Here is a 26163-nt window from a genome sequence, read left to right on the forward strand (position 1 = left end):
AAAACAAAACCTGGGTGTAAGCGCAGACTGTCTGAAGTTTTTAAGCTACCACCAACTCCACATCGCAGTACGAAGCATCGCAAGTATTCAATGAAGTTCTATCCGGTTTTAACAGCCAAGGAACGACTTGACGAAATACAGAAAAAGGAAGATGAAAAACAGGCCATCGCAAACCTCAAGCTAAAAAGAGCTAAGGATCGTGAGATGATCAAACAGCAACGCGAAGATCTTAAAAAGGCTAAGGCAGCTGAACGCGAACGCTAGAAGATAGAAAGAGAACAGAAAAAGGAACTAACTAAGTCTAAGACTAAAGGAAAACGGGCAAAACAACCGAAACTTTTGATTTAATGATAATTTTGCTAAGATTGAGCGATTGTTTTTATGAATTTTAAATAAAAAAGCTCTACACCTCTTCAGTATTTTATTTTCTTGCATAATGAAAAAGGGCAATGGTAGCACTGTTAGTGTGCGATGTTCTACGTTTCGTGAAAATGATGGATTACCTGGGCGGGATAGAATATAATCCACTGTTTTGTAAGAATGTACATAGTGCTTTCAGATGTAGATGCGCCCTTTTCCAATATTGGTGCGGAAACGAACTAAATATATTACTAGTACGTAAGATTTTTTTCATATAACTCAAACTTGATCTAAGTGTTATAATGGTGTATATTAAATATGCTACCAATCATAGCTTACTGCTTAGGGTTTGTTCAAATATTACGTAACGCTAAGAGGGGAGGGAGGGGGTCTAGCGCTGCGTTACGCTTCATACAAAATTTTAAAATTTCTCATACAAAGGTTGTTACGTGGGGGAGGGAGGGGGTCCAAAATTGGCAAATTTAGTGTTACGTAATATTTGAATGAACCCAATCACCAATCAACCAGTCTCCAGTTATCCATAAGGCTTTGGATCGCCAATCCGGAGACAATGGGTTAACATTCCATCGGGTCTGAAATATTCTTGCCTTCTTGTTGGACATTGTTTGTCACTGTGTTTGTCATACAATATACAAAATCGTTCAATGACAGGCAAAGTAAGCTTAATTAATAACTATGGAACTGTTCAGAGAACACTGAGGCAGCATTCGCATTCGATTTGGTAAAACGAAATATTTTGCATGAGTCGTTAATTTAGATGTTAATTGACCAATTAACCTTTTGATTGCTTAAAAAAAATATTTTCTTGCTTAATGGCTTGCAGTCAAAAAAGCCCAAAATCGCATATTTTGCTCTATAAATTGAGGTATAGCTCAAAATTGTGACGTGTTAGAGCAAATCTGAGCCCGGATTCGGATTCAGCGGCCCAAAATCCTTCGGAGACACATAAGTTTGCTCTTGAGACAGACAAAAGGTTATTTTTTGTTACGCTGTGTTATTTATGTATCAAATTTGACACAAAATGTAAAACCGACGTGTTTTTCTGGTAATACAAATAGTTTTTTTGAAGATTTAATACTAAAACTGTACAGTTTTCAAGTATTTGAACGCTTAAATTCAATTTCAAAATGTCATTGCCTTGTACCAGTTATGGCTATAGTGTTCCTTATTTTGCCATATATGTGTACCAGTTATGGATATAAAGATATTTTTCCCAAATTTATCCAAATTTTTAGTAGAAAATAATTTAGGCAATCAGTTTTAAAATATGACATATACCGTTGATAATCTTGGTGTAATTAAAATCGTATTATGTTATTAAAATTTGAAGGTAAACTAAAACAAAAGTTGGTAAGTGTATTACTGATAGGCATCTGATATATTTCATAGTCACCATTCATATATCTTCACGAAATTCTTGTGTTACAGTTCTGCTTCTTTCTGGATCTACGTTACAATTGGAACTGGGTCTGTATTTCTTCAAGTTAGGCGCCATCCACAAATTACGTAACGCTCTAGGGGGAGGGGGGGGGGCGGTTAGTATTGTCAAGCGTTACGGCCCATACAAAAAAATTCGGGGTTTCATACTAAAAAGCGTTACGGAGGGGGGGTCGAAAAATGCTGATTTTAGCGTTACGTAATATTTGAATGAACCCAATCACCAATCAACCAGTCTCCAGTTATCCATAAGGCTTTGGATCGCCAATCCGGAGACAATGGGTTAACATTCCATCGGGTCTGAAATATTCTTGCCTTCTTGTTGGACATTGTTTGTCACTGTGTTTGTCATACAATATACAAAATCGTTCAATGACAGGCAAAGTAAGCTTAATTAATAACTATGGAACTGTTCAGAGAACACTGAGGCAGCATTCATTTATTACGTAACGCTAAAATCAGCATTTTTCGACCCCCCCTCCGTAACGCTTTTTAGTATGAAACCCCGAATTTTTTTGTATGGGCCGTAACGCTTGACAATACTAACCGCCCCCCCCCCCCCTCCCCCTAGAGCGTTACGTAATTTGTGGATGGCGCCTAACTTGAAGAAATACAGACCCAGTTCCAATTGTAACGTAGATCCAGAAAGAAGCAGAACTGTAACACAAGAATTTCGTGAAGATATATGAATGGTGACTATGAAATATATCAGATGCCTATCAGTAATACACTTACCAACTTTTGTTTTAGTTTACCTTCAAATTTTAATAACATAATACGATTTTAATTACACCAAGATTATCAACGGTATATGTCATATTTTAAAACTGATTGCCTAAATTATTTTCTACTAAAAATTTGGATAAATTTGGGAAAAATATCTTTATATCCATAACTGGTACACATATATGGCAAAATAAGGAACACTATAGCCATAACTGGTACAAGGCAATGACATTTTGAAATTGAATTTAAGCGTTCAAATACTTGAAAACTGTACAGTTTTAGTATTAAATCTTCAAAAAAAACTATTTGTTTTACCAGAAAAACACGTCGGTTTTACATTTTGTGTCAAATTTGATACATAAATAATCATTCAACGGCGATGCAGCTCTAATTAGTGCGATAACTGGTACCATGACCCTACTGTTCAAAAACAAAGGAAAACTTATTTGTTCATTGCATTTGTACCTCCGAGGGCCTCCACATCCGCTTCGGCCCCGGGCCCCCACAATCCTTAATCCGGGCCTGTATGTGACACAGAAGTGCCAAAAGCACGTCAACTTTATGCGAACTTTAACCGGGACATGGTAGGGAGTGCACCCGGTAGATCTTATCAGGCTGTACCCAACAACCATTCTGTCGGTTTTAGAATACGACAGTTTTTGTTTTAAATCCGCGGCGAAAACACATTTTCTGAAGCTTCAACGGATTCAGTACCGATGTCTTTGGATAGCGTTAGGTTGCATTAACTCGACTCACACAATAAGTTTAGAGGTACTTGCTGGCTGTACCTCTGACAGACCGCTTTGCGGAGTTGTCGTTCCGGTTCCCCATCCGATGCGAGGTTGTAAATCCGTTGGTCATAGAAAACCGATGATTCGACTGAATTCGGTGTCTACAACGAATTTAATAGCGCCACCTTCATGCTTCAAAAGCCCTGTTTTGTATACGTTTCTGAGCTAGCTGCTATATATTACACCTTAGAGTACATTAGCACTCCAGTTAGCCTAGTGGTTTGCTGCATTCTGCAACAGTGATAACCAACTTTGAAGTGCTGCAGATCATTTTTGGGGTGTGAATTGAAGGTTGGTTCAACAAATGAATCTGGCAAAGTGAAAATTGAACGGTAGTGATGAACAATTCGGCTAGCTTCTGCTTTGGTGCGGTTGCCTTCGGCATACGCAAAACGAGAAACAATGGTTAAGTCATAAGTGGAGCGAAATTGAAACCAGTAATTATTCGATTTCCTGTGTAATAGGGTCTGCTTATTGATATTTTACATCTTTTTGCTTCCATCTAATGAGTCATTGGCAAAGGTAAGCTGAAATATCTATATAATTACCGGCTAGTTTCCGTCTGATATGACGGGAATTAGCGCATATGACGAAGCTGATTTATACCCTATATAAAAATATAAATGTGTGTTGTAGATATGAATAAGCCTCGGGCTTAAAGTTTCCCTAATAAAGCTAATAATAATAATAAAGTTTTTTTTTTCCTCCCCTGTTGGGGAAATTAAGCCACTGCGTCCAATAGGCTGAACTATTGTGGCATGTCCCGTTTTGATATTCGCATCTAGTTAGCTAATTATGTGTCAAGTAATCAGCTACTGCCACGACGCGTCGTCTCCCAGTCAGGTGCAATGGAATTGATAAACTCCAAGACCTTCCCAGGTTTTGCAGACCAGATCTCACTGGGTTGCAAGTAACCACTATTTAGAAATCTTTGCCTGCGCGTGTATAAAGCACCACAACTGCAAAGCAGATGTTCCGAGGTTTCACGTTCCGTATTACAGAAACGACAGATATCACTCTGAATCTGGCCACTATTTTTCAAGTGATACCTGCTCGGACAGTGTCCAGTTACTAGGCCAGTGTATGTACATAGAGCTCTCTTGTTGAGCTCTAAGAGCGTTTTGGTTTTATAAGCATTTGGTGTTATAAATCGTTTTGACTGATTGCAATTTTTGACGTCCATCCAATTGGATATCACCCTCTGCTCAGCCCAGCGTTTCAGGTCCATTTTAATTGTACAGTTTGATATACCACAGAATGGTTCTGGGCCAGCAAACTGTAAATTGGAACCACTTTTAGCAAGCTCGTCTGCCATTTCATTTCCTTCAATGCCACAGTGACCTGGAACCCAGTATAAGTTTACTGAATTCCCTTGGCACAGCCTGCGCAGTGAAAGAATGCATTCCCAGACAAGCTTTGAAGTACATTTGTAAGCGCACAATGCTTTTAGTGCAGCTTGACTATCTGAGAGAAAATACAAATATTTGCATATCTGTATTTTCTCTCAAGGCAGATATTTGCGCATTTTAAAATAGCAAGAATCTCTGCTTGAAACACCGTAGGATAGTGTCCCATCGCCACTGAAATTTGTATTCCAGGGCCGTAGATTCCTGCTCCCGTTTTTATTCCAACTTTTGAGCCATCTGTAAAGAATTTGATTGACCCTTGACGAACAGTGGGACCTCCGACTTCCCAATCTGCACGAGTTGTTTCGTGCAACTTGTAAGGAACATCATGGTTCTCCACAGGTTTCATCCAGTCTTTAATCATTTTCATTACTGGCCTATTTTGGAAGTATTGTGAAATGCTCAGGTGACCTACAAGATCACCTGGCATAAACTTTTCAACTCGTTCAAGTCTCAGCAATTCCTTTTCTGCTTCTAATTGCACGTACTCGTGCAAAGGTAGCAGATTAAGAATCGCATCAGAAGCTTTTGATGGAGTGCTTCGCATCGCTCCTGTAACAGCAATGGACGCAAGACGTTGAATTTTCGCAAGCTTCGATTGTGTGGTAGCCTCTTTTGTTTTTGGCCACCAGACAAACGAAGCATACGTCACTTTTGGGCGGATTATGGCAGTATAAATCCACATTATCATTTTTGGTTTCAAGCCCCACTTCCTGCCAATAGTTTTGGAGCATAACCAGAACGCACTTGTTGCCTTACCGATCACGGACTCAATTTGAGCATTCCAGTTCAGTTTAGCAACCAGTATCAAACCTAAGTATTTGACTCGATCACTAGGATGAATTTGTATCCCTCCAAGCCGAAAAGCTTTAAGGTTGATCTTCCTTCTCCTGGTGAAAGGGACAATTACGACTTTTGACGGGTTGATGCTAAGGCCCTCCTATATACACCATGAATGTGTATAGTTTAGGGCCCTTTGCATTCTCTCCGAAACAGTTTCGTCATACTTTCCTCTCACTATTATGACTATATCGTCTGCAAAGCCCACAACTTCGAAACCTTTTTCCTTCAAGCTTCTTAGAAGATCGTCTACAACTAAGGACCACATTAGTGGTGAGAGGACTCCTCCTTGAGGGCAACCTTTCGTTGCCCTTACTGTTATAGAAGAACTTCCCAGCTCAGAGGTGATTTCTCTTTTTGCAAGCACAGTATCAATCCAATGTATGATACATTGGTCGAAGTTTTTGTTCTCCATGGCACGCTTCATAGATGAAAAGGAGGCATTATCAAATGCTCCTTCTATGTCTAAAAAGGCGCATAGAGCTATTTCTTTTGCTGAAAACGTTTTTTCCACCTTTGTTACTAGCGAATGAAGTGCCGTAACCGTTGACTTACCAGATTGATAAGCAAACTGGAAGTCAGATAGGGGATGCTCTTTTATGTAAGAAGAATTAATAAAATCCTTCAAAACCTTTTCCATAGTCTTCAACAAAACTGAAGAAAGACTAATTGGCCTGTATGCTTTGGGATGCGTCTTGTCTCGCTTCCCCTTTTTTGGTATAAAGATAACTTTTACAAGTCTCCATTTTGATGGAACGTAATTAAATCTTAAACTAGCCTTGAACATCTCAATTAGTGATGGAACCAACACCGCTTCTCCATTTTGAATCAGTGCTGGAAATATTCCATCAACTCCTGCAGATTTAAAAGGCTGAAAAGATCTAATTGCATTTTCCACTCTGGCCTTCGTGAAGATTTCATCTGCTAAATCTGAGGCGGTGTTTATTGTACTAGTTGACTCCGAAGAGTTTAAACTAGGACATCCTTCACCTTCCAGAGATATAGTATCATTAGAATCTACACTTAGAACCGAACCCGGAAAATGGGTTTCCATCATTAAACAGAAAGTTTCACGAGGAGTTTTGGTAAAAGCTCCATCGTCGCGCTTCAGGTTTCCCAATTCATTTGAATGATGTTTTGCAAGCGTTTTCTGTAGTCTTGCAACTACAGGAGTGCTGTTTATGTTTTCACATGTCAGCATCCAAGACTTTCTTTTAGATTTTCGTATTTCGTTGTTGTACTCAGTCAGGGCTTTCCTGTACTGAGCCCATTCTCCCGTTTGTTTCGCTCTATTGAACATTTTACGAGAAAATTTTCTAAGGCGATCCAGTTTAAAGTTCCACCATGGCACGTCTCTAGTAGAAGACGATTGTATGGTGGGACAACTTCTGTTAAAGGAATTGATGATACTTTCATTTACCCTTTGAGAAAATGATTCCAACTTTTGGGTTGAATCAATAGTTTCTCCCATTGTAAATGAATGCGTATTCAACAATTCTACGTATTCATCCCAGTTTGTCCTCCTGGGATTTCTAAATGCGCTTCTAGAATAATCTCCACCACTCCAATTGAAGATAATGTGTTTATGATCAGATAGAGAAATCTCATCTGACACGTGCCAGTTTGTGATCTTGTCAAAGATTGCAGCATTGCACAGTGTTAGATCCAAGACCTCTTGTCTGATTACATTTGAGAAAGTAGGTTTATCACCATTATTGCAAATGTCTATATTGTTTGAAGACAGATATTGTAATAGTGACTCACCTCGACTGTTAATATCCGTACTACCCCAAACCGTGTGATGCGCATTGGCGTCACAGCCAATGATAAACGATTTGTTGTTTTCTTTACAGAATTGAATAAATGATGCGATAATAAAGTTTACTTACTCACCTTCTTTGGCTGCTGGTAGAAAGCCGGTCGCCTCACGAATCCCACGAAGTCGCACCGGAGGAGAAGCTAATCAGGATGCGCGATGGACGAAAATAACGATGGCCGGTGACTGGCTGCGACATCTGCATGCATTTCTTTTCTGTTCTCCAGAAGACGAGGAACTGTCGAACTGGCAGGCAGCTGTTCAGCTGGATGTAATCAAAATTTACCGAAACATGAACCGCACGCACGGTGTTACCTAACCTAATCTTCCTGTTGTTACCCTACAATAACCTATGACCTTACGCAGAATCAGACTGACTGTGCTGTAGTAAAGTTTCAAATTTTGCATCGATTTCCGCAGTTGATGTCTTATTTTCCGGACGTCGGCAGCCAAGCCAAACGGCAATCGGAATTTTAATTGGTCGCCAGCGAAAATCTTGTCGCAGTCAAAGAGTGCCCTAGGCCTGTCTGTTTCTCACGTTGGGTGGTGGTGACGGTTTCCCCCGGTGTGCCCTGAAGGCAAGAGGACACCCCCGGTGTGGGAAAAAAGCGATTCGAAGAAAACGGCACAAACCGGAGCAGTATTTTTTGGCAAGTTGTTTTCTGGTTCTTGTCAGTCAGTAGGTAGAACGAAGTGTGTGCGCAATAGGAAGGTCGTGTCGAGGTGGTGGCAGTAGTATAGTAGTAACGAACGGCAGAGCCCAAGTGATTTACATATAGAATAGATATCGAGGCGAGCCAGGGCGAGCAAACATCAACAATAATAGGACGACAGAAAAAAAAGCCGGTTAGGAACGAATCATTGGGGCAAAGAAAATGCGACACTTTCCGTCCTGTTTTCCATCGCCGTGTACAGGCGGATTCGGCTCCTCGAACAGGAAAGAATAACTTATGGGTATAAAATTGTGTTATCCCTTACATCAGTGTTATGCTTTATATCAGAAAAAGGAAATGAAGAACTCAGAAAATGAGCTTCATTAGTGGAACACAGTGGTCCGATTTTGAAAATATCACGCAAAAATTACCAAATTTGAAATTTGTATGGGAAGTATTGGAAAACGTACTTTTTTGGATTTTTCTCATGAGGGGCTCAAATTCGTCTGAAAATCATATATCCGATGTTATGAAGGCCTAGCCTAGGATAAATCGAAAAACCAGAGTGTCGAAAACCGAAAAGCGATCCGACGCTTTTGAGAAACGTTATTACACCTAGACCTTCACAAAGTTATTGCTTCCAGCTCGGGTTACCAGAAGGAGAGATTCAATGGCAGCATGAACCAGGCTCTGCCAGACTGCCCCGAAACGACCCGGTGTGTGGCGTGTTAAATTTATAATCCTCTTGCAGCGATGTCGTATCTTCAAACGTCCGTTGTTGGTTCCTTCCACCGAAATCCACCTATCGAACTGGGGAATCTACACAGTCAGTGATGCCGTCGTCGTCGTCGTCACTGACTGCCGCTAGTTAGAACAATCTGGCAAATCGCCAATCATCAGAACTAGAGCTAGTGGGTATATACTAGGTAGCAAGAATGAAGAAGCGACAACGGCGTCGTAGATCCGAACCGCCTCGTTTCTCTGTATACAAGTTCTGTGCTGGGCTTTGGATTGGACTACACTCGGATGATGCGATTGCCAGTTGGATGGAAGGAACTGTGTATGTAGTTTCCTCAAAGGAACAAAATATCTACCGAAGGGCAGTTCCACGGAGGTGTAAATTTGCCTCTCATTAAGAACCGAACGGATCGATTTCCGACACGACGACTGCTAATTGGTGCCAGAGCTATGGCTAGCACTTTGTTGTTGATTGAGAAATCAAGTGGACGGCGCGGGACGAGGAATAGAATTTGAGACGTAATTGGTGCTAGAATTAGCGACTGTATTTACTGGCAACACTGATGACAGGAAGTTCAAATCATGGCTCAAATGCTGCGTCAGTGATTTAGTGGAACCATCAGGGATATTTTCCAAGAAAAATTCGATGTAAATTGGTGTTAACCCGTTGAACCCCAGGTAAAAAATGAAAGTTCAAAAAATCGCCAACAGCCCATTTCTTAACAGAATTTAACCAAATTTTGAACACAAACTCGCACAACACTATAGTTTTGGAAATATATGGGATCAACATTTTCTTGGACTTCTGGACGGAGTAAGGCCGGTGGGTCACTGGGTCAAGTCAGGCGAAAAAAAGGCCAAGTACGATTTGCACCCCCATAAAATTCTTCTTAACGAAGTATTTCAATGGGAGTTTGCACATTCCGTTGCCTAATGATAGTTGATGTTGCTACAGGTTCGAATTTTTGATTTTCCGATAGGTTTCTTTTGAGTTCTTGGGATATTCAACATTTTTTAACCATCCAAGTCTACATTTGCGTTTGTTGTTTTCAAATGAAATTAAACACGAGATATTATTCCCTTATTGACCCCATAGGTAATCGGAGACATCTATAGAACATGTGTTGTCCTTGAAGTACTGTTAATATTTCCTGAATATCTCGATAGATTGTCCGAATCCGTCCTTACAAAACATGAACACTCGAAATAATCACCAACTATTCCTAGGAAAATGTGATGACCTAAGCGAAGTCATGCCTTGACTTCAGAGAACCATAGACGGACAATCATGAAAGTTTTTTGCACGCGGAAAACAATGGTTAGCTCCAGAAACCAATACTACATCGGCCTGGCAAAAGTCAGGCCTTGAGTTCATTGAGCTGTAGATGAAATCTAATCACATTTTTTACCTGTGTGGGATGTCAGTGGACTTCATAAACTCATATTCCACCATGTGTCAGGGAAAAGGTCTTGCACAACTATTCCTAGGAAAATGTGATGACCTAAGCGAAGTCATGCCTTGACTTCAGAGAATCATAGACGGACAATCATGAGAGTTTTTTGCACGCGGAAAAAAATGGTTAGCTCCAGAAACTACATTGAACAGGAGTAAATAAATTCCTAGTACTCGGGATGAAGTTAGGCCTTGAGCTGTTGATGAAATGTAATCATGTGTTTTACCTATGTGAAATGTTGTGCTTCGGAGTGAAAACCGGTACATTGGATCTAACATGAAAAAAATATTGAAAGATTTCAGCAGTCAAATGGCGGTTTATAACAAAAGAGATAAATGATGCTCATCGTCTAAAAGATTAAGGATGTGTGTTAAATGTAAGCAAAAGTTATGCCTTAAGCGTGGAAAAGTCATCAAAATCATTATTTGTGTAAATTGACGAAGGCAGCCTTCCCAAACTTTTCGAGTACAGACGGTAAATCTTAAACGAAAAAGATGTGAACTATGCAAGAGAGACAGAAAAACGATGACTACTTGCTCGTATTGCGCGGTGTTCGTATGTGGAAACTATAGTAGAACTACACAGGGATTTATTTGTCATAAATGCAAGGCATAAACGGGTACATCAGCATTATGACATAGAATAAGTTTTTCAAATACAGTTTAGAGTAAAGAATAAACAAGTTTTATTTATCTTGATTACGAAACTTTGTGAACCGCATCATAAAACATTTCTCGCGAATGTATGTAGGGTGACAAAAATTATTATCGGCAGGGTTGTTCTCTTCGTCATGTTTTTTGTGGGCCAAATTGCTAGAAATTTGGGCATACAACTCAGCTTAGTTGGGAAGGATTTGAGGCCAAATTTTAGATCAACAGGTTTAAAAAAAAACCATGACGTCCATCTCAGTCAAGGCATGAATTCGCTTAGTTTATCAAATTTCCCTAGAAATAGTTTTAAGAGACCTTTTTATTGACACATGGCGGAATATGAGTTTGAAGTCCACTGACATCCCACACAGGTAAAAAATGTGATTAGATTTCATCTACAGCTCAATGAACTCACGGCCTGACTTTTGCCAGGCCATCCCGGGTACTCAGGAATCTAGTCGAGGAATTTACTTACTCCTGTTCGATGCAGTATTGGTATCTGGAGCTAACCATTGTTTTCCGCGTGCAAATAACTCTCATTGTTGTCCATCTATGGTTCTCTGTAGTCAAGGCATGACTTCGCTTGGGTCATCACATTTTCCTAGGAATAGTTGTGTGGGACCTTTTTATTGACACATGATCGAATGATCATTACTGATTAAAGGGTCGTTAATAAAACAAACAAACAAACAATTACTCCGTCCAGAAAACCAAGAAAATGTTGATCCGATATATTTCCAAAACTATAGTGTTGTGCGAGTTTGTGTTCAAAATTTGGTTAAATTCTGTTAAGAAATGGGCTGTTGGCGATTTTTTTAACTTTCATTTTTTACCTGGGGTTCAACGGGTTAACGAAGTATCATTGAAGATATTTGGTAAGAAATATGTATGTCTGTAGATGCAACCTTGAGGTTAATTGGCCGCCCTTAGCTGCTGATCCAGTGTTGCCAGTTCAGCTGCACTTAAACAAGGAACCAAAGCAAGGAACTGACTGACATTCTTAGTGAACTTCGCTTGATTCCTCAGAATGCAGGTCAATGTAAGGGAAAGAAAATAATAGATGATATATTCGCTCGCCACTGCAAACTATATTTACTACTGCGTTTACGCGAGGCGATGCGGATAGTAGTTCTGGGAAGAAATTGAGGATTTCCTTCGGGTATTCCTCCAGAATTCCCTGTAATAATTCTTCCCTACAGGAATGTCTCTCTGAATTCTATCAACAATTGCTCCTACAGTTCCTTTGCAAATTCCTTCAAGTGGTGTCTCTGAAACTTTTTTCCAGAAATCCCTCTAAAATTTATTGCATCTCTAAAACTCAACCAAGATTACCTTCTGGAAGTCCCCCAGAAGAAAAATTAAATTGAACCACATTATTATTATTATTATCTTTATTATCGAGATTTTCAGCCAGGGGGAATTGAAATTGAACCACATGGTGAAGTTTAAAACAAAAATATCTTCAAGGATTGGGATGTATTCCCTTGAGGAACACTGAAGAAACTCAAAAAGAAATTTCTTAAGAAACGCCTAGAGAAGTTTTTGAGGGAAATCCAACAAAAACTTTCTGACGAAACTACTAGAGATACTTCTGAAGTCAATGTAAAAAATGTGAAAATAAAAGATGATACATTCCCTCGCCCATTGCAGATCATATTTACCACTGCGTCTACCCGAGTTAGAGTGCGATGCGGTTGAGGAAGGAAGTTGAAAATTTCATTTGGGAATTCATTCAGCATTTCCTGTAAGAATACTTCTCTGCAAAATTGTCCCTATAAACCAAATGCAACAGTAACGTCTTGTATGAATGAGGTAGCCGCAAATAGAAGTCTATATTTTTAAACGGAATTCTTAGATAAATTTTTGAAGTATATCATAGAAAAACTCCTAAAACTATTTCTGAAGGAATACCTGGAAGATGTTTTTGAAGGAAATTCCAGATAGATTACTGCAAAAACTCCTGGACTTGTACAGAGAAATTTTATAAAAAAAAATCCCGAAAAAACTTTTGGTGGAATATATACAGAACCTTTTAGAGGTTCATCTTTATAAACTCCTAAAGACATTCATGCATTAATTACGGGAGGAATTTCTAAAGTAATTTATAGGAGAATATTTGGAAAAAAAAACTTCTGTGAAAATACCTGCAAGAACTGCTGGTGCAAATCTCGAAAGATTTTCTAGAGGACTTCCCAAGTTACATTTTGATGACCGATTAGTCTTGAAGAGGTTTTGAAAACCGCAACTCCTGGAGAAATTGCTGAAGGAACCCCTGGGTAAACTCCCAAAGTAATTCTTGAATGATATCCTGCAGCAAATTTATGGAGGAACTCTTTTAAGAATTTCTGGAGAAAGTTCTGTAGGGACTCTTAAGAGTAGAAGTAGCATTAAGTGAAAATACTTACACACTAATAAAAATTAAAAAAAAATCTTTAGGGACTTCTAGGACGATTCCTAATGGAGGAATTCCTGAAGAAAATGTTTAAGGCCGGACGGGACGGTGGTTGAATCGTCCACCATTGCTCTGTTGCTAGTAAGATGCAAATCTCAACTTCTACTTCATATTATTGACTAGAAATTTGATCGTTCATTTGCTCACTTGTGGTGCTCAATCGACTAAAGTTTCAGCTACGTCAGTGCAGTGGAAATTGATATTTGCTTCTTCAAAATCGCGAGGCAAATTGTTAGAAAGAGAGGGAAGATAGGGAAAATTACACGTCGTCCCGTGCGGCCTTAAGGAATTCTGTAAGGAACAGATTGAAAACCATCAATAGCATGAAGAAATATTTCCAGCGATTCCCTGATCAAATTCGCCTTATTTCTTGGAAGAGAGTTTTAGAAACCAATCCTGGGCATAATGATATAGAATTTCATAGATGGTGTGTGGATTTCTGTTGGTATTTTGGCAAAATTTCTCAGAAAAAAATCTAGATGTTTCTAGAAGGAAAGTTGCAAAAGTTTCCGGAAGAATTTCTTGGGATCCTGGTATTTAAAAAAAACTATTAGAAAGTTCCTTTTGGATGAGGATTTTTTTAAAACATTCCAGGTTAACTTTCGTCAAAATTATGTGGGCAAGAGAGTTTCTTTCCGAACTGTAGAGAACTTTTTATTTTCAATTCTTCATGGAATTTTTAGTCAATAATACGTAGAAATTCTTGATGAACTTCAAGAACACATTTCTGGTAGTATAAAAAAGTATTTTTTTCACTTTTTGAAGGTATTTTTGGAGAGATTCACGATCTCCAAAGAAGTAATGAAAACTTTCCAAAGCTACTCTTAACTTTACTTATCTGCAGGAGATGTTTCGAAAACTACCTGTAAAGGAGTTTACCCCAGTACTCCCGGCTATAAATCTGGAACAACGGTAAAATTCGGAACCATGACATCGTTTTCATAAACTAGATGAACTCAATTTCCAAACATCTCTTACATATAAGTAAAGTTAAGAGTTCCTTTGAGAAGCATTCCTGAAATATCACCAAGCATTGTGGGACGAATTAGATACATCAGAAAAGTCTTCGTGACTTTTAAAAATGTGTGTTTGTTCAAGCATGCCGACAGTTTTAAGCGGGACTTAAAACTTGTTATACTTAAGATTAAAACGGAAATTGGTTTTAAACCCTAGCTTGAACTCCACGGTCGCCATGTAATAGTAGTTCAGTAGTAAAATGTACACTTAACAATCAGTCAGAAGTTTCAAACTATATTGAAGATTTTAACGGAGACCATCAGAATCTCAGATTTTTTTTTCAGATGTTTTCCCGGTATTGCTTCCAGAGTCCCTCGTGGGATTCCTCCTGCGTGTTGTCGAAGTACATTTTCGTGGGATTTCTACCAGAATTTATCCCGAAATCTCCACAAGACTTTCTCTAAGGATATATCGCAGATGTTGTCGAAGAGTTTCTCTAGGAGCTTCCATCAGGATTCCTCGTGAAGATTTTCCGTGATTCCTGCTGGTGTTCCTCTCGGGACTTCCTCAGGAGATCTTCCCGAGATTTCTTACAGTGTTGCTACAGGAGTTATTCCTGGGTTTTCTACTAAATCTCCTCCAAGGATTTCTTAAGGAGCTTTTCACGAATTTTCTGCAAGAGTTCCTCCCGGGATGTCTCTCTGAGTTTATCCCGCAAACCCTACCGGAAATCGTCCCGGAATTCTGATTGCTCCTATTGGGATTACTTTAACGGGATGAAATATAATGGAAACGCAAGGAGAAACACTAAAAACCTCTAAGAGAAATCCCGGGAAGAACTACGGGTGAAATCCGGCGTGGAAATCCAAGAAAAATGTCAGAAACCCCTTTGGATGGAATCCCTGGAGCATCTTGCAAAAATCTCGAGAGAAACTGTTGGAAAGCAATCGCTGAGCAAGCACTGAGTGAAACTATTGAAGGAGCATAAGATAAATTTGGAGAGGATCAGGCGAGAAACTGAAAACAAGGATGTTTTCGATCACTTGACAATCGTTTGACGCATTTGTCCATAACTCTGTTCAGAAGCCCTATATTGGAATGTTGTATTCGGCAAAGTTGTAGATTAGTGTTTTTCCTTCAATTATCACCAAGGACGCCATATTCTAACTCTAATATTTACGTCGTAAAAGTGTTAGTACCAGCTACTCATACAAAACGATCGAATTGTTTGATCGTTTAGTATAAGTAGGTGGTACTAGCGCTCTAGCGCTGTATACATAAAAGTTAGAATATGGCGTCCTTGGTGATAAATGTAAGAAAAACACTAATCTACAACTTTGCCGAACATCACATTTCAATATTAGGTTTCTGAACTGAGTTATGGACAAATGAGTCAAACGATTGCCAGGTGGATGCTGGGTCATTAGGCCGAAGGTCATTAGGCCGAAGGCCATTAGGCCGAAGGTCATTAGGCCGAATGGTCATTAGGCCGAATGGTCATTAGGCCGAATGGTCATTAGGCCGAATGGTCATTAGGCCGAATGGTCATCAGGACGAATTGAAAGTTAGCCGTTGTTTTTACCTTTTCCAACAATTTTTGACAAAAACTAGTTTAACAATGGAACTAGAAAGAATAGCCTATGTTTTAAAGAAGGAAAAATTTATGAATTGAATATCAGCAGTTTCAGCGCCAAAAACTATTTCAGCAATGATACTAGAAAGAACAGCCTATATTTAAAAGAAGGAAAAATTCATGGGTAAAATATCAGTAGATTCAGCATCAATAAAGTATCTTCGTGCCTGTCACACGATACACACATGCAAAATGGTCATTTGCAGAGGAAGCTCTCAGTTAATAAGCTGAGAAGCAGGCTTTGTCTCAGTGGGGACGTAACGGCAAGAAGAAGACCCAATGACCATTCGGCCTGATGACCATTCGGCCTAATGACCATTCTGCCTAATGACCTTCGGCCGAATGGCCTGACACCTGCCAGGTGATCGAAAACATCCCTGTCTAAAAACATCGGAAAAACCTTTGAAGGAAATCTCGGGAGGTACTCCAGCAGAGACCGCGAGAAAAACTCCTGCAGAAATCCTGGGAGTAACTGTAGAAGAAATCCCAGGAACAACACCCAGAAATTCCAAAAGAACACCGAAAAAAAATCGGAAGGAACTAGGGTGACGTTGGGTATTATCGGTAGGTTTGTTCTTTTCGTCATTGGGGTTTTTGTCGGCCAAATTGCCTGAAACTTGGTCGTATAATTCAGCAATATTTGATGCACTTTTCAGAAAGTTACAGATAGTTGAACATTTTTAGAAAAGTGAAAATTTTGCCTGTCACGATCATTTTGTCTATCCCCTGTATATATAAACTTAGAAAAAAAATCAAATTACATAGGACAAAACACAGTCCGATATTGGACAGAAGACTTGGGGGAAAACATCACTTTGTACCTTATACTAAGGATTATAACATAGTTTGGACTTAAGTCCAAAGGGAATAACTCCACGGTCGCCATAAAATAGTTTTGAAGTCAAATTTCGAATATTAAGTAATAAGAAATCACTATTAGAGATCGAGTAAGAGGTATCGCTACACAGAAATTTCAAGCAGGTATGGCTCAAGTCTTGTTCGAAGTTTATTTTCTTCAAATAAAGTAAAGTTTTTTAAATTTGTTTTTATTTATGAATTTTAACTATACCAATACCTTATAAAGTAAAGGAAAAATCCGTTTCATCTGAAGTTCAATCAAAAAGCCATGAGGGCCAACCATTTTAGGTTGACACCAATATTAATCAGACTACTATACTAACGATTAAAACAGTATTCGGACCTTAGTTCGAAGAGAATAGCTACACGGTCGCCATATAGTATACATATTTTTAAAGTCAAATTTCGAGTGTAATGTAACTAGAAATCACTTAGATTAGTGTCCGAGTCAGGTAGCATAGAGTCGTTCAGTATTGTCCTCGAGTTTCAAAGCACAGGTCATTCCTGTTGTCGATGCAAAATAAGAAACACTACATAACACACCATAAGTTTGGACTCAAAAGATGCAACTATAACTAATTGGCAAAGTTTCCAAGATATTTTATGCGACGCAAAACATTTTTAGATGATTGATTATTGTTGCAACACTTGTTTGTGAATTCAAACTTATGACAGGTAGTGTCCCACAAGCTGATTCTGCTTCACTTATCCTCCTATGGTAACTTTTGTCTTCTAAAAGTATAATATACCGCAATCCTGATCCCGTATCCTTTATCCTACCATATTTCAGCCATTGTTTCGTTCTTCTTCTACGTCTTCCCACACCACTCATTACTGACGACTGTATCACAAACTGACGCCACATTGCTTCGCATCGTTTTCCCATTTCATTCCACAACGGGAGTATCCACATCCCCATTAACCCTGACCTACTAAAAGACGCCAGGGGAAGTGGAGAAACTTTCTTCCGTTTTCCCGCATCAGAACCTCTTTCCATTCGATAGAGTATAATCAACCGTTCCATTCTTTCGAGTTTCGACAACCACCAAACATTACCCACACACTCTCATCGCACAGTACATACACATAAATATTCATTAAATTGCAGCACATTTTGGGGTTGCAAAATTCGTATCATCACCTCATAGCCGCCGGACGGAATCCTCACGAGAAGACGCATTATAATCGGTGCAGCAGTATGACAACGACAACGACGGCGACAACGAAAACGGCATCGGAGGCGACCCCTTTGACGACGACCCCAACCCAACATTATCCCGTTGTTGCATTGCTACGGAACGACGGGCGGCGGTAGTAAGATGAACACACTTTTTGATATAATTATAGAATCGAGCCAAAAGAGCCAACGAGATGCACGATGATACATCACGATACATACATATCTCGGTAGCTACGGGCAGATTTTGATCCGATGACATTTTGGCATTTTTCTGTGGCAAGGAAGAATTGTAGAAGAAGGTCGATCTTTTCCCTTTAAAATTGGATATCAGATCGACAAAAAATGCTGTTGACATGAAAAGAATACCATCAAGAATTAGGTATTATCATGATCTTTAGAACAAACAATATTAAAAACAGTAATCACGGATCAGAAAATTTTTGGGCAAATAAATTATCCAAAATAACTGGTTGTTAGTGTTGCTTAAAGCTGTTCATAATTAACATCAGACTGGGTAAACGAAATGCGTTACCAAAATTATTAATTCCGTCATGCATTTGTTATTCACACCTATCCGGACGATTCATAACAAGGCATGTGCTCGCAGTCATTAATAGTAATAGAAATGAATACCAATAATGAGTGCTAACTGAGTATACAATCACCAACCACTAGAGTTGTAGGGGGTTCAACAAAAAGTTCCATCCCCGACTGTGAAATCGGTAGAACAGAGAACACGACGCGACAGTATGCATAGACTGTGGTGATGGAGAGCATGTTGCGACGAATGTTTTCGAATTTTGATTCACTTTGCTGCTGCTATAGTAGCAGTGAAGCGAATCTGCGAAGAATGACGATACATGCACGTTGGCAACCTAGGTACAAATGCGAGTAGGCATACTTCGGCGGCCGGTGGGGTTGCTTTTACTAGGAAAAGTTTCCATTCGGTATATTGGTACATACTGCAACGAGTTACTCGTTAGACGAAAAGGGAATTTCGTTATATAAACCAAACCCTGATTAGATACTACTACCGAGGTTAACCAGCCTAGGCCTGAAGACCTCAAAAATAAAGCTCATAATAATAATACTTTCTTACCAAAAAATAATTCAAAGCTACATTTACAACCACAATTTTTCGAATATTTAAGGTAAATGTCACAGACTACCTTCGAAAAATGCCAAATGATATTCACGGTGAATATCATTTGGCATTTTTCGAAGGTAGTCCGTAACATTTACCTTAAATATTCAAAAAATAGCGTTTTCCGTGACTTTCTTGCAGAACTGGTCTAGCTGCAAAAGTTTTTCATATACCATATTCTCAGGTTCAGCTTCTAAAATGAGCTGTATAGGTGGTTCAGCACTGTATGAGTGGGCACACTGGAAAAATATGAACCAACTCTCCGTAACTCCGAAACAACCGTTGGAATTTGAATTATGACTACAGCAACACAGAGCAGAAAATCAGAACCTTTCAAATGTGCATTAATTCCTTTGAGTGGCAGCTGATAACGTCAAGTCAAAAGCCGTGATGTGCAACACCCACAGTATTGAAGGTGTCGGTCGGTGTGTTCAGCTTTCCCAGGAAGGTCGACTTCAGAGGCACGTTTTTCTCCAGTTGGGTATTTTGTGCCATGAAGTATCTCAGCTTGATCTCAGCTTCAATAACGTAATTTGATTTGTTGTTTTCAATGCTTGGCCTAAATCCATTCAATTGGCTTCTTTAGTGGTGTTGAGATAATTCCATATTCTGAATCTGCATGCCAAACTGAGCCGAAATCCAAATTTTCATCAATTTTGGTGCCCGGGAACCAATTTAAAAATCAATTCTCGCGTTCAGTATCATACAGGCGTATCTACAATGATCGATTTCTCTTCATCGATTTTCTCTTCAGCTTATTCCGGAAAATACGACCAGTATTCGGATGATCTCTCGGTGTATTTCGATAAATGACAACTAGGACTAGCTTCTAAAACAACAAAAACAACCGAAAATTATTTGCCGGCCAAGTTATTAATCGAAGAGAAAATCGATGAAGAGAAATCGATCATTGTAGATACGCCCGTATGATACTAAGCGCGAGAATTTGAAGTTTGTATGGGAGCTATTTGTCGAATCACCCCTCGTCGCATTTTGTACTGAGTGGAGCTGTCAAGCAGTTGCCCAGCTGTCAAAAGGTGATTTCAAAAAATCTGTTTGAAATTGATTCTAGGTACCATAATAAAGTTCTAAAAATCTGAAAAAAATCATAGCGGCTCAGAAAAAGGTGCTCTTTTGTTTAAAGATAAAAAATCATTGAATTTTTCTTAATTTAAAAACCCAATTCTTAGGAGGCGTATTTAACTCCAATCTCCTCCTGTGTGTCGCACAGTGATCACTATGTTTCCAATTGGAATTATAGAAATCGCTTTCCTGTTCCAAGTTGATCAGCTGTTTCGAAACGATTCAACAAGAATCGAATTCTACAACAGTCTTTGGCAACCCTTCCGTTCCGGTCCCCGGACTATCGCCGCAGCAGCCACAGCGAAAACGATCAGAGATTGTCTTGGATGCATAGCCGCCGATGTCGCCGCACCACTTCGTGCCGTCTCGTTTTCACGCATTTTGCGAATTTCTCTAGCTCCAATAGAATTCGGGGACCCTCCAGCAGACCGCGTTGTCGTTGTCGCCGCCGTCGTTGACTTCAATTCGCTGCAAATACACACAAGGTAAGAACGGGCGGACGCACCACGACGGATGGAAACTGCGACATCTCAAAATACATTTTTTGTCCAACCAGAATGCCTGAACATTCTGTGGCTGTGGGGACCCCAAGTCGCTTGCTATCTCACTCGCTCGCTGTTTCCAGTGCACAATGGTTCCGAAACCGTATCTTTTTGGACAAAAATATTACGCCTTGACTCTAAGTTTTAACTAATGGTGTCTTCGGACAAGTTTCTTCATATTTTTCACACACTTTTTCAGTATTTTAAAATTAGGGTGATCCAAATAGTCAGCACAATTTCAACTATTTAGTTTTCCCATACAGAGCAATGAAATATACAAAGCTAAAATGCACCTGATTGAAAACAACTTTGGCAAAAGAATCATATTTTTAGCTCCTATGGTTCAGGAGTAATTTTGTATAGAAAAATGTTCGGGTGACACCTGAAAAAAGGTTTCCATCAGTAGATTTTGTGCACTGATTTCTTGTAAAACTTTGTTCCGAGCACTTTTAAAGCATTCAATATACATTATTTTTCTCAAGGAGAGCAAAGTTATATCAATTTAAAATATATTTCTTGTTTTTTTTTCTGAAAATGGATAAGTTTCAACACATAGAATTGTGGAAATCTTTCAGTATCTTTTAAAACAATCTTATTTATATCTTCAAAGCTAAAACATACAGGGGATACTCAAAATAACTGGGACAGGTAAAATTTTCACTTTTCAAAAAATGTTCAACTCGCTGTGGGTAACTCTCGCTGAGACCGTCCCACTATTTACACCATGTCTTCAAAAATGTATAAGGTGGCGATTTTCTGAAAGTCCTCCCCAAAAAAGTAAGGAAAATGCATTTGTTTAATGAAATTCGTGGACCCCCCGTTAGTTAGCGCCACAAGCATTTTGGTGAACCCCTCGATTTTGGTCAATTGTTGGCTCATTTAAACCGTTATAACTCAAAAGTTTCGCCAGAAACCACTTAAAAACTATAGGTTGTTGGAAAGAGAAAATATAGAGGTACTCTTTGCAGTTATAAAAAGTTTGGTCGGTCATATTGATTTCGGCCGCCATCTTGAATTTATGTACCAAAACATTTTTTTCACCATGTTGGCAACCACCGATTTTCAAAATTTTTGCGTCAATCGATAGCGGGGACATTTTTACACAACATATCAAAAATTTAGAGATGTATCTTTTTCCTATCAAAAGTTATCTGCACTTTTGTAAATCATGACACGTTTTCTCCATACATTTCCATGCGCACCGGCAATGAGACGCAACAACATCAAAGTTGGCGCCTGCATGTATACACAAACGCACCTGCAGCAAAATTAGGGCAAATCGGAGGTTCGTTCTCATTTTTAACTGTTTCTCAACGATGCGGGCATTGCTTTTTAAACTTTTTAGGTGTTTTGAAAAGCTGAAACTTTCAACTTTTCATTAGTGGATTCAGATTTAGAATAAATGTTCGTTAACACTGTGAAATAACGCTGCATTTATGTAAACAATCGGCACCTGACCCAGTGCGCAAAAGTGGCATGATTCACAAAAGTGCAGATAACTTTTGATAGGAAAAAGATACATCTCTAAATTTTTGATATGTTGTGCAAAAATGTCCCCGCTTTCGATTGACGCAAAAATTTTGAAAATCGGTGGTTGCCAACATGGTGAAAAAACAGTTTTGGTATAAAAATCCAAGATGGCGGCCAAAATCAATATGGCCGACCCAACTTTTTATAACTGTAAATAGTAGCCCTATCTTCTCTCTTTTCAACAACCTATAGTTTTAGGTGGTTTCTGGCGAAACTTTCGAGTTATAACGGTTTAAATAAACCAACAATTGACAAAAATCGAGGGGTCCGCCAAAATGCGTGTGGCTCTAACTAACGGGGGGTCCACCAATTTGATTAACCAAATGCATTTTACTTACTTTTTTGGGGAGGACTTTCAGAAAATCGCCACCTTAAACATTTTTGAAGACATAGTGTAAATAGTGGGACGGTATCAGCGAGAGTTACCCTGTAACTTTTCGAAAAGGGCATTAAATATTCTCAAATTTTTACTGTAAGCTCATCAACTAGTTGTGTATCAGTGGTTCAAATTTGGAAGAGATCGGGCCATTCTACATGAAGTTATAAAGATTCTAGAAAAGGGTATAATCACAGACAAACAGACGTATCACTTGGAACAAAATGCGATAAAAATCATCGTCACGTAAACCCAATCGCCCAATGCTAATTATGCTGTGGTACGCAAACCCACTGAGTAGATGGCGGTAGTGAGCAAACGTCAAACAGGAGCAAAAGCGATGTGAGCGCCATGAGCGAGCGATTTGCGAACTACGGAATATTTAAATAATCCGTTAAAAAGGGAAACGATGAGAAGTGAGTAGAGTGAGACGTCTGTTTGTCTGTGGTATAATTATTCGAAGGTCAACTTTGAGCTGTTATATCTTCGGATTCAAAGAATCGAATGCAATGAAATTTTGATCATTTATGACTAACATAATGAACTTTAAAAAACAGTTGACTTAATTTGAAATTATGATTAAGAAAAAAAGTTATGGCGATTTTATTTATTCCATGTTTTTTCAGTAAATTTATCTATTTTTCATATGCATCTCATTACTTTTTCAATTTAATGAAGGCTATTTGGTTGCTTTCCTTTGAAACGTAAATATATTCAATTCAATTAGAGGGAATTTAAATTAACTATAATTACTATCTCGAATTTTGAAACGATGATGAAGTTTTGGATAAATTGGTGTTATATTAGAAAAATAATCTAATCGAAATAATTTTCTTTCGTGTGAAGAATTTTTAGTTTAGTCAAATGTTTTTAATAGCTCATTATATAAGTCATAAATGATCAAAATTTCATTGCATGCGAATCATTGAATTCGGAGATATAACAGCTCAAAATTGGCTATCAGATAATTATACCTTTTTCTAGAATCTTCCCAGGTAACCACTAAGCACTGTCGTAAGCGGTCTAAAGGTCATTCAGCAGCTTTTCCGTGTCATTAGGCTCTGTTTGTGATTTTCAAATGCTCACAGGTATTATAAATTGTAAGCACTAAAATAAGCCGTATATTAGTATATTACGCTACACTGTAGTGCTTGCAAACCCAGAGCCTGTGAGCCGAATTAGAAACCTGACAGTGATGTTAAAAGGCTTGGCGTACATGACGTTTATATCAATCAGAGCTGATTTGAAGCATAACAAAACTGAACCGTCGGAGAACAATGAAACATCATCGGAACTTTTGTACGATAGATTGGGTGTTGGATGACTATCGTCATCTCGCCACTATAAACATCAAATTAATGTACAGCTGCTTCCTCGATCATCTATTACGAATGCATCAGATATTTACCTGTGCAGCTGTAATCGATTTACCCGAGGTTTTACCTACAGATGAATACCAAAAGTAGTCGACGAGCCGCATTCTGATTCCTCCTGTTATGAAACCTCGTCAACCTTCCAAACTTCCCTAGCTGCATCTCCCGCAGAACCACCATCCATAAAACGTTTTGGTACCATTTCCCCGACCATTTCATACATTTCGTATGGGGCCACTTTGTGCCCGATTCCACATCCGACCATCGGATCATTCTAAACATTTCGGTTCGGAACATCAATGTTGTCCCAACTTGTTGCCTCCTTTTCCTCAAATACGGTACTGAGCTAACCGATCTCACGGTGCATCAATGGAGCAGATGGAAAACGTGACGAAATAAACTTGAAAATAGCAAGCCCGAAAATTATCAGTTCGAATCTGGATCAGCAGGCCGTAAAAATCGAAGAAAAAATAGACTTCGATGGAAAGGCATCCGGAGCAAAACATAAAAAAAATATTTTTTTTTTCTTTTTCTTTAACCCACTTTTGACAGCTCTTTCACCAGAGACTGGGTACGCAGATTGAAGCTGGCCGTATATCAGCCGAATATTTCGTCAAAAGTGGCTTTTTAGCAGATCTATTATAGGATGTAGTTCTGAAAAGCTCCGTTGGCATTGTTCTTCATATGAATATAGAACCAGCTTGGTGCCAATTTTTACGGCTTAGTGGTTACTTGGGTTTATAACTTCGTGTAGAATGGCCCGATCTTTTCCAAATTTAAACCACTTGTACACACCTAGTTGATGAACTTACAGTAAAAATTTGAGAATATTTTATGCCCTTTTTGAAAAGTTACATCAATTTGAACATTTTTTTAAAAGTGAAGATTTTACCTGTCCCAGTTATTTTGAGTATCCCCTGTACAAAAAAGAGTTTTTGTTAACCTTCCGTAACTTGCGCAATTGGTCACCACCACCAGCACCACGCTAATGCTGAATACAAAATACAACAGCGCAATCACTCGAGGATTAACTAAATTTGTTCGAATTAAATAAATAAAATGACATTTTTGCATAGAAACACGGTTTAAAATATACGTTTGTCGTCTTTGATGAAAATGTGTGATGTAAGTGTTCGGAATAAAGTTAAAAAAACAACCACTAACAATCGTTTCTTCTATGAAAAAAAAATCGGAATTACTCTGAAATCCCTTAGAAGGGACAGGTTTTCTCCCATATATTGTATGATACAGAATAATCGTGTTTGAAAATGGTACTCGATGAACCATGAATGGGCAGAAATTTTGACAGTAGAAAATATTAATTCTGTCAATAAAATTTCAATAGAATAAAAAAAATCCTACAAATTCATTGACTTTTTCGCCATTTTGTTAAAGAAAGGAAGGACATCTTAACACTTCAAAACAGCAGAAAATCCACCAAAAACATTACTTATACACGTACTGATACATCATCATGATGACAGGATCAGGATCAGGATGAGAACATTTATCAGGAATCTAGTAATCTAAACCAGAGTTTCTGCCAAAAAGTCGCAAGTATACTGAAGTTCAACGAACAATTCCCCAGAAACTTTGACTAAAATACTGGTATCTTCCCCCAATCGCACAGTAGTCCCATGTGAATAGAAAACTAAGTAAAAATGGAACTGGTAATAAAGTAAAAATGAAATATGGTGATGGTGATTTTCAATCTGTACCTCGATGGTCGTTAAAAGCTGTTTCCATACTACTGGTATACATGCCCGATAACCATTTTTTTCCCTTTTTTGTGTATCAATTTATTCTAGATTGTATTGCAAATGCGTGTATTATTCAAGAACTAATAACTAAGCTAACAAACATCATTTCCGTGACGGTTGCGGAGTTACAGAGGTACTCCCTGTCTCTAGTAGCAACAATCATCACATCCAAACATTCCATCCCCTTCCCAACTAACTTTAAAAACGTTTTGAGCTGCTGAAATGAAGCTTTGAGAATAAGCAACTTCAAACTTCACAAAACCATCGAATAATCTGCCCCATTTGTTTCGACAATGCTATAAATTAAATTTAGTCGAGCCAAAGAAAATTGTTAGAGTACAAAGATGGTCACCACAACGACCGCCTTTCAATCTACCAGAATT

General features: G+C 38.7%; 2 protein-coding genes across 4 annotated transcripts in view; both read right to left on the reverse strand.

The window, feature by feature from the left end:
- Nucleotides 1-9447, reverse strand: part of LOC109400621 (neuronal calcium sensor 2) — a 510430-nt gene extending 500983 nt beyond the window's left edge. The window contains exon 1 of the mRNA XM_062853212.1: nucleotides 7475-9447. The gene's annotated coding sequence lies outside the window, so the exon portion shown is untranslated. The remainder of the gene's footprint in view (nucleotides 1-7474) is intronic.
- LOC115270114 (neurocalcin homolog) overlaps nucleotides 1-26163 on the reverse strand; it is a 579846-nt gene that overhangs the window by 549289 nt on the left and 4394 nt on the right. The gene's annotated exons all lie outside the window — the stretch shown is intronic.

Source organism: Aedes albopictus, chromosome 2, assembly GCF_035046485.1.
Source record: "Aedes albopictus strain Foshan chromosome 2, AalbF5, whole genome shotgun sequence".
In the NCBI taxonomy this organism is placed as follows: Eukaryota; Metazoa; Arthropoda; class Insecta; order Diptera; family Culicidae; genus Aedes; species Aedes albopictus.